A 10159-nucleotide genomic window follows, 5' to 3' on the forward strand; every position below is an offset into this window, starting at 1 on the left:
TATTTATCAAGGGCTTTGGAGAAGAGGGGGAGGTTGGAGATAGGACGGAGGTTGTTAGGATCGTCAGGATCAGCTTTAGGGTTTTTGAGAATGAGGGTGATTTGACCAAGTTGGAGGCAGGCTACGACACACCCCGAGGTAAGGGAGGAGTTAATGATAATGGTCCAGTATGGGACAATGACATGTTTAAGATCTTGGACAAGGTTAGAAGGGAGAGGGTCTTTTGTGTGAGAAGATGGTTTTAGTTTAGACAAGATATTAGAGGCTACAAGTTTGGAGACAGGGAGGAAATTATGCCACGAGCCTTTGTTTTTAAGTTGTTGGTGGGCGGGGTTGGTTTCAGGTATGATTGCAGCAGGAAGGAGTGGGGATGAAACAGGGGGCAGTGTGGCTAAGGCGGGGAGTACAGGGGCGGCTTCCGGGGTACTCTGTCGGTTGGGAGGGGTCTGAATTTGAGCAAAAGATTGATCAATCTTGCCAATTTTTTCAGAGAAGTAGTTGGCGATTTCTTCACATTTGGTAGTGGAAGCTGTAAGCTTAAAGGGGGTAGCAGAGGTTTGTTGAACAGTTCTCTGGGTCTATATTTGGCACTTGAGAGTTGCGAACAGAAAAAAGATACCTTTTCATTAAAGATGTGTTTCTCGTAGGAGGATCTGGCTGCTCTGAGGAGGGCAAGATGGGAGGGAGAAGGGTATAGTTTCCAGGTTCTTTCAGTCATTCTGAGAGCACGTCTTTCTATGTTGAGGTCTGAGTTAAACCAAGATTTAGAGGGGATTTATTTTTTTAGTTTTAAGTTTAGACGGAGCTATTTGGTCTAGAACCTCAGAGACCGATTTATTGAAATGCTCGGTGAGCTCATTGGTGTTAAGAGAAAGAGGGGTGAGGCGAAGTTGAGCTTGGAGTTTGGACTCTAATACTCCTGGGGGGATGAGATCAAAGTTTCAAATTAATTTCACAGTTATGGTGTTTTTCGGTGGGGGGATCGGGGCCGAGGGGGGGAGATTGTGAAATGAATGCGGTAGTGGTCTGACCAGTCAATAGGGATGATGTTGGAAAGGGAGGCCAGGTCATTGTTAGAGATGATGACATCAAGAATGGCGCCTTTAGAGTGAGTTGGGGAGAGGCAGAGTTGTTTGAGGTCATTAATCTCTAGGAGATTGCAAAGAAGTGTAAATGAGGGGTTATCTTGTTCATTCCAGTGGAGATTGAGATCTCCAAGGAAGAGATTTTTGGAGTTAGATAGAGAGGATTGAGTAAGAAGGTTGGATAATTTGTCTACAAAGTGAGGAGTGTCACCAAGAGGTTGGTAGATATTGTGTAGGCGAATCGGGGAGCACCTTGGACTTTGAGTTCAGCACCTAGGTATTCCAAAGTTGAGTAGTCAGTATTCTTGGCAAGAGAGAGTTGGAGTTGGTCTTTAAAGATTATAGCTATTCCCCCTCCTTTCCCCACCGGTCTGTCCTTTCTTATGATAGAGTAGCCAGGGGGGCAGAGTAGGTCAAGGATGGGTGATGAGTGATCATTCAGCCATGTTTCAGTGAGGAAGGTGATATCAATAACTTCACTCAAGATATTTTCAGAGATTTCGGATGCATGGCAACCAGCCGAGCGGCAGTTGACAAGCATACAGGTTAGGGGATAAGGGTTAGTTTTGAGGGGGTGGGAGAAGATGGTGGTATGTTGCGGGGGAGTCTGGGGGAGCTAGGAGAGAGGGGGATTCCACTAGCCCCCAGGATAACTGTAATGAGAGAGTGAGGGGGAGAGATCTTTAGGCGGTATTGAAGGAAGGTGAGAGATTTCAGGTGTATGGCAAATGTGCGAGTGGCCATTAGCAGGCATACAGGTGAGGGGGTTAGGGTAAGTTTTGGGGGGAGAGCGGGAGTGGATGGTGGTATGTTGAAGTGGGAGTCTGGGGGAGCAGGGAGAGGGGTGATTCCGCTAGTCCCCAGGATAACTGGGATGAGAGAGTGAGGGGGGAGATGCTTAGGCGGTGTTGAAGGGAGGTAAGATTTGCAAATGACAGAGAGGTCGGAGTTCGAGAGACCGTTCAATGTGCGATGAGGCCTATGAGTACGGCAGCGGAGGGGAGTAGTTCTCCAGTGTTTGGGATTAGTGACCTATTGAAAGCCAGAGTAGGGAGAAGTAGAAGTAAAGTGGGGGGCCGAGGGGATGAGGGATATAAGTTGATTATAATCCTCTCTAAGTAGAGAGAGTTTGGTCACTAAGGTAGTAATATTTTGGTCAATGTTGATGAGTGTTTGGGTAAGGAGGGTAAGCGGGGGAACAGAAGGGGCAGGGGCGGGGCAGGGTGTATTTTCAGTATTGGTTGGTAGGAGGAAGTTAATGTTCAGGGAGGGAAGGGTGTCGGGAGTAGGCGAGGGACGGAAAATCATGTCGAGGCATGGAGGGGGTGTGGAGGAGGGCGGGGCACTGAGAGAGGAAGGAGAAAGTTTTGAGTAGAGGGTAAGAGGTCGAGATGAGTGTGGGGAGAAATAACATCAATGTTGGGAGAAGGAGTGTAGTTAAGAAAAGGGAGGGTCAGAGAAGGGTGTGTAATAGAGTGAGGGGCAATGAGGGGTATTTTAGTAGTATAGCAGGGGCAGGAGGTGGGGTTGGGAGTTGGAGAGGTAAGAATGGGAGTTGGCGGGAGTGTTATTAGAGGGCGTGGGATTTGGTTTGTTCATGAGCAAGAGATTTGGGGAGATGCAGAGTGAGTTGGGGATGTCAAGGGGAGATTCAGGAGAGAGCGATTGATTAGAAGTAGAGGCTTGGGAAGGGGAAGAGGAGGAGAGGAGCGGACGAGAGGGGTGTGAGGAGGGGTACCATCAGAGTTTGGGGGAGAAGTGTGTTAAGAGGATGAAGAGTAGGGGAAAATGGGCGAATAGAGGGAAGAGCAATATGGAGGGCACAGGTGGTTTGGGTGTTAGAAATGGGGTTATGAGTTTGGGGGCATTGGTTATTAGCGTAAGTGAGGGTAGAATTATTGGCAAGCATTACATCTAAATTACACCTGGTTTTCAGTACCCCACACTACACATTAACTACTAAAAAACATGAGCCACATGTGGAAGTAGGTGGTTCCCTGTAGAGGCAGCTGCACCTGACACCTGTTCTCCAGGAAGTGGTTTTGCCATACAAAGGCAGAGGCTTGTTTTTACTGGCAGTATAAAAAACTAGACAAGACTGATTCTGGAAAATAGAAATCTTATCCATGAATTTGTTTCCACAAATACTTCAAATATTATAATCCCAAGTTGTTATATTTATCCTGATTAATGAATTTAATATAGGTGTAATTACCTCCAATTCCATTTTTAAAATTGCATAGATCCTTGGGTTCGCCGCCATACCCTTCCTATTCCGTATCCCTCACAAGCCTCTCTTGTGTTATTTGGATGAGAGTTCTACATCCACTCTCTCTGTTAACTCCCCTCCTCCGCTTTTGTATTATATATATTTTCCCTGCCACCCACCACGTCTCTCACCTGTTCTCAACAATTCCTACTCCCCTACTTAAGTCATCTCTTCCCTGAAGCCCCTCACTACCACTCCTGCCATTAATCCTCAATACCATTTTAAATCTGTACCATCATTTTATCCCAATACCCATTGTTTTCCTTGCCACCTCTACCTGTTAAGATTGTGGTAGACGTAAAACAGAGATTCCTGCAACTCCGATTTTATTAAATTACCCTAGTATCTCACTCTGTCCCTTTCTTTTTCAAAAATACTTATTACACTTACTGTTCCGTAGTACTTTAGTATTATAACATGGTTTAGCTTTAATTGTGTTTTACATAGCTTCCTGATATGCATTGGATACTTGGTATGGTACAATACAGGTTTTTACACATTTAGTAATCTACAAGAATAGAGATTGCAAGTCTGGATCAAGAGAAGGAATTACATTTTGTTTGTATTTCATCAAATGAAGTGCATATGCAAAGGCAGAGGGAGGCTTGTGCATAGATCAGTCTTCTCACAAAACGGTACAGCTCTAATAAATCACCCTCTGCGCTCTGTTATTTCCCAACTTTTCCAACTCACCTCCTGCAGACTGGGGATGGTTTCAAGAAGAAAGACCTTGCAGGCTGAGTAGGCTTCAAATAAAAGTGTGACTAGGGGAGCATCTACAGTGGCAGCAAACTGGCCTGCTAACATCTCAATGACTGCAGAAACATTAAAAAATCACAGTTAAAGATCAAAGGCTTAAATGTTGCATTTTTCTGCACATTCACCACCTTGCCTGGTAGGACATACTGAACAAAAACACTCCAATATGTTTGCTGACAGCAAATGATTTTTTGCATGAATTAGACTCAATTCACATAGGTTTTCTCTGACTCTCATGGGTCATGTAATTGCATCCATTTCAATCCTACATCCTATTGTACTTTTGTAGCATTCTAGAAACTAGACATTACATGGTAATAATTCCACATTACTGCAACTCACTGTATTGAACTCAAAAGAATGAAAGGATGAATATGTATCACAAGGGTGGTTTCTACTTAAAATTGTATGTGGTTAACAAAGAAGTGCTTGTTCGGGTATCACCAGAGTAAAAAAAGTGGTATAATGATTTTGCACTATTTTGCTCCTCAGGAAGGAAGAAACTGAACCAATTTAATCTCATACATCTGAATAAACACTGATTCACTCAATTTTCTATTTTAAACATTGCAAAAAGTGTGGACTTAAATTTCCTGTCCTATTATTGTAAATTTTTAGTTGGGAGCAAAACTTGCTTCCTGCATTCTCTATTTTTTAAGTGGTAAAAATGGTTAAAATATATTAACTCCATGATTTGCACCAGTCAAAACTTTTACTTAATATGGTGCATAGTTTGCAATTGTGTGAGCTGTAGGTTGCAGCGAGATGCCTGTGCCAATGAAATGAACAAATACCTCTTGAAAATGATGCGCGGTTTCTACAGGTTTTAATGCTCCTCTTCCTATGGAGGTAATTTCATAACTTAAGACCGGATGAACAAGTTACTTACCTTCGGTAACGCTTTTTTCCGGTAGATACAGTATCTGCCTGAGGATTCCTCACCTTTTGAATATCCCCCTTGCGTCAGCAACATTTGGAAATTATTTTGTAGCTTCATGCCGACGTCACAGAGGCACGGCATCGCCCGCGACTCCGCTGACGTCACCGACACTACAATAGGCCCACGCCGGCGTGATGACGTCAGTTCCGCCCTTTTTTCTGTGCCTTCGAGGCTCACGGACGGACCAACGACAGAAGAAATATACATAGTATACACAGTACACAAATGTCAAGATAACACACATAGTGTGAAGCAAATGCAATAAAACATTTGAAATAAACAACTCTTTGACAATAAAGTAAATGAATTACAACAACTTCGGTATAGACGAGTGGACAATGGGGAGGCGGGTGGGTCAGTGAGGAATCCACAGGCAGATACTGTATCTACCAGAAAAAGCGTTACCGAAGGTAAGTAACTTGTTCTTCTGATAGATACATCTGCCAGTGGATTCCTCACCTTGTGAATAGAGTCCCACAGCAGTCCCCACTCCCGGAGGAGGGAGTCCACTCATCTATACCAAAAAATCCTGAAGGACAGAGCGCGCGAAGTGACCTTCCTTCCTCACCTCGGCATCCAAGCAGTAATGCTTTGCGAAAGTGTGGAGGGAGGTCCAAGTCACGGCCCTACAAATATCCTCTACAGGTACACCCTAGACAGAGCAGTAGTTGACGACTTAGCTCTAGTAGAGTGGGCTCTTATACCCTGTGGAGGTTCCTTACCGGCCAAAGAGTAGCAGATCTTTATACAGAGGATGATCCATCTTGAAAGAGTGCGCTTGTGCACCGCTCTTCCTTTCTTGCAGCCAGCAAAACCAATGAAGAGCTGGTCATCCATTCGATAGTCTCTAATCCTATCAAGGTAAACGCTCACCGCCCTCTTAGGGTCCAGACGGTGTAGTCTCTTCTCCTTGGAAGGGTGAGGGGGAGGATACAAGGTAGGAAGGGTAATAGATTGTCCTAGATGGAAAGGAGTTACCACCCTAGAGAGAAAAGCAGCCCTGGTCCTAAGAACCATTCGATCAGCATGAATGGTCAAGAATGGGGGCTTGGAACTAAGAGCTTGAAGCTCACTTTCCCTCCTTGCCGAGGTGATCGCAATGAGGAAGACTGTCTTAAAAGACAAAAGCCTCATGGGACACTTGTGTGAAGGTTCGAAGCGAGAACCCATCAAGAAGGTTAAAACAAGATTTAAATCCCATTGAGGTACAATAAAGGGAGTAGGAGGGAACTTATTTGTGAGGCCCTTCAAAAACCATAAAACCACAGGAGACTTGAAAAGAGACGGCTGATCCGGCAAACAGATAAATGCCGACAATGCCGAAAGATAGCCCTTGATTGTGGCAACAGCAAATCCCTGCTGTGCCAAAGAAAGAGCAAATTGTAAAATATCGGACAAATGAGCCCTCAAAGGGTCAACAGATTTCTCTCTGCACCAAGAGACAAATTTAGACCATCTGTATGAATAAATGGATTTAGTGGAGTCACGCCTAGCCGAAAGAATGACATCCACCACATCGTGTGGGAGAGAAAAGGAGCTCAGGTTGCACCGTTCAATCTCCAGGCATGAAGGTGTAATGACTGGAGGTGGGGGTGTAGAACCTGCCCCTCCATCTGGGAGAGGAGATCTGTCCTGAACGGGAGACGGAGCGGCGGGCGAGAGGAGAGGTGGAGAAGATCCGTGTACCACACCCTTCTTGGCCAATCCGGGGTGACCAGAATAACTTGCGCCCGGTCTTGGCGAATCTTCCTCAGAACCTGAGGAATTAAAGGTGTGGGAGGAAACGCGTAAAGGAGTTGACTTCCCCAACTCAACTGAAACGCGTCCCCCAAGGCTCCTTGCATCGGATACTGGAGACTGCAGAATGACGGGCAGTGAGCATTCTCGCGCTTAGCAAACAGGTCCACACGAGGAGTCCCCCACATCTGAAATACGTGCCGGACCACCTCCGGGTGAAGCCTCCACTCGTGGTCTGCCGAGAACTGCCGACTGAGACTGTCTGTACGCACGTTCAGAACTCCGGCCAGATGATTTGCCAACAGACAAATCTGGTGGTCCTGAACCCAGGACCAGAGGCGCAGAGCCTCTCTTCAGAGACACTGCGACCCCACCCCTCCCTGCTTTTTGACATACCACATCGCGGTGGTGTTGTCCATCAGGACCTGAACCAACCGACCGCGAAGGGAAGGGAGGAAGGCCTTGAGTGCCAAACGTATGGCCCGCAACTCTAAGAGGTTGATGTGAAGCAACCTTTCCTCTGGAGACCAAAGACCCTTGACCTCCAGATCCCCCAGATGAGCACCCCACCCTAGAGTGGATGCATCCGTTATCACTGTGGTAACCGATGGAGGTAGTTGAAAAGGCTTTCCTTGTGACAGATTGCCTTCCACGCCCCACCAAGACAGATCCGCTGCAGTTTCTCTTGAGATCCTCACTGACTCCCTGAGATCTCCGCTGTGCTGATACCACTGCCTGCGGAGGCACCACTGGAGCGCCCTCATGTGCCAGCATGCATGGTTGACCAACAGAATGCAAGAAGCCATCAGACCGAGCAGGCTAACGACCTTCAGGACTGGAACGACCGCTCCATTGTAAAATAAAGGAATCATTTCCTGTATGTCGCAAATCCTTTGTGGAGGAGGGAATGCACGACATACAGTTGTGTCCAGTACAGCACCTATGAACAGGATGCGCTGGGAGGGCACCAGGTGAGACTTGGGTACATATATTGAAAAACCCAACCGGAACAACAACCGAGTTGTCTCCTGCAGATGCTGGAGCACTTTCTCTGAAGACTCTGCCTTGATCAGCCAGTCATCCAAATAGGGGAATACTGGTACCCCCGATCTTCTGAGATGTGCTGCCACCACCGCCATCACCTTGGTGAAGACTCGAGGCGCAGTAGTAATTCCAAAAGGAAGGACCACAAACTGATAATGTTGCGATCCCACTGTAAAACGGAGATACTTCCTTTGCGACTTCAGGATTGGGATGTGAAAATACGCATCCTGAAAGTCGAGCGACACCATCCAGTCTTCTTCCAGCAGCGCCTGAAGAAACTGCGCAAGGGTGAGCATCTTGAACTTCTCTTCTTTCAGATAAAGATTCAAGATCCTAGGATCCAGGATTGGACGAAGTCTGCCATCCTTCTTGGGAATAAGGAAATACCGGGAGTAGCATCCCTGACCCCTTTCCTGCTCTGGAACCACCTCTATCGCACCCTTACTTAAAAGAGTCTGCACTTCCTCCTGCAGAAGTAAGAGGTGTTCCTCCGTGCAAAAACCTTGGCAAGGAGGGTAATTTGGAGGAAACTCTCGAAAGGGAAGAGCATACCCTTTTTCTACGAGATTGAGAACCCAAAGATCTGATGTAACCGATTCCCAATCCCGTAGAAAGTGGGTAAGCCGACCCCCCACCGGACCCACATGATTCTGAATGGCAGATCTAGGGCTGATTTTCTGTGGCTGGGGGCTTGGAGGAGGTGGAGGAGGAAGAGGCTTGACGTCCTCTAGGACGAGCTCTTTGTCTTCCCCAGTACGACTTGTACAAAGGATTCTGCTGCTGCTGCTGCTGCTGACCTTGCTGATAGGAGCGAAAGGAAGAGCGTCCGAATCCTCTGAACTTTCTGGTAGAAGAACCCCTGGTCTGAAGCCCTAAAGATTTGGCAGTAGCCCTACTGTCCTTAAATCTTTCTAAGGCAGTGTCAGCCTTTTTACCAAAGAGTCCAGCACCATCAAACGGCAGATCTATCAAAGCGGCCTGAACATCGGCTGAAAAGTCTGAAGATTTCAGCCATGCTGACCTTCTTGAAGCAACCGCAGTACCCATGATGCGTGCCACCGAATTCGCAGTGTCCAGCCACTCTGAATTGCCTGACGAGCCGCTGACTGCGCATCCGTCAACACCTCTTCAAAATCCTTCCTGTTTTCAACAGGGATCTTAGGTGCCAGAAGACGGAGTGACTCCATGAGAGCATGTACATATCTCCCCATAAGGCAAGTGCCATTAGTTGACTTTAATGCCATGCTCGCAGAAGAAAAGGTCTTTTTTGCAACTTGATCTTGTTTCTTAGCATCCTTATCCCCAGGCACTTGAGGAAATGCACTCACAGTCTTTTTGGAACAAGCTGCCTGGATTACCAAGCTTTCAGGTAAAGGATGAGAAGTCAGAAAACAGGGTCTTCAGGAGCAACCCTGTACCTTCTTACCACACTCTTGGAAACAGCTGGTGCCGAAAGCGGCTTTTTCCAAACTTCCATAATTGGCTCCGTTAAAGCTTCATTAAAGGGGAGCAACGGTTCCACCACAGAACTGGGTGAATGCAGAACCTCAGTCAGAAGATTGGACTTAAACTCTACTGTTGGAAGGGTCAAATTCAAAAGTTCCGCCGCCTTCCTCATAACCAAATGATAAGGCTGAACATCTTTCGAAGGGGCATCAGACACGGAAGGTAACTCCAACTCGGGAGAAAACTCCAGACCACTACCCTCTGCCAGACTATCAAAACAGTCATCCTCAAGCTCTCCTTCTTCCACTTCAGCTTGAGCTTCTGTATACCTTTGTTCTTCCATGAGGCGCTGAGCCTCCCTCCTGGACCTTTCCTTCACACGCAATGCCACCGGATCCATCAACGACTCCGACGGAGCCGGAACCGATGTCGGTATTGAATCCAATGGCATAGTGGCTTGGTCTCGAGGTCGACTCGGAGCAGACGACGTCGGTATCGGCGTCGACGACCTCGGCGGAGGCGGGTATTGCCATGGCGGTGTCTGAGCCGGCATGAATGGCATAAATGGAGCCGGAGCATAGGAGTGCGGAACTCCTGAATTGAAGGCTAGTGGACCCATGGGACCCGAAGGCGCACCAGAGGGGTACCAGGCCCTTGGAAACACACCATACATAGCGTTCAAAAAAAGCTGATGGGTCTTGGCCCGGGCCGCAAAAGGTGGCTGAAGACCTTCAGGCTGGCCTTGAGGAGGTTCAGAATTCGGCTCTTCCACAGGCGCAGAATTCTCACCTTCCGGAACTTCTTCCTCATCCTCACGGGCCGGAGACGGCGCCGGAGATTGAACCAGAGATGGAGCCGGGACCTGCGACTCCGAAGGCG

Source organism: Lissotriton helveticus, chromosome 9 (genome assembly GCF_964261635.1).
Source record: "Lissotriton helveticus chromosome 9, aLisHel1.1, whole genome shotgun sequence".
NCBI classification, from domain to species: Eukaryota; Metazoa; Chordata; class Amphibia; order Caudata; family Salamandridae; genus Lissotriton; species Lissotriton helveticus.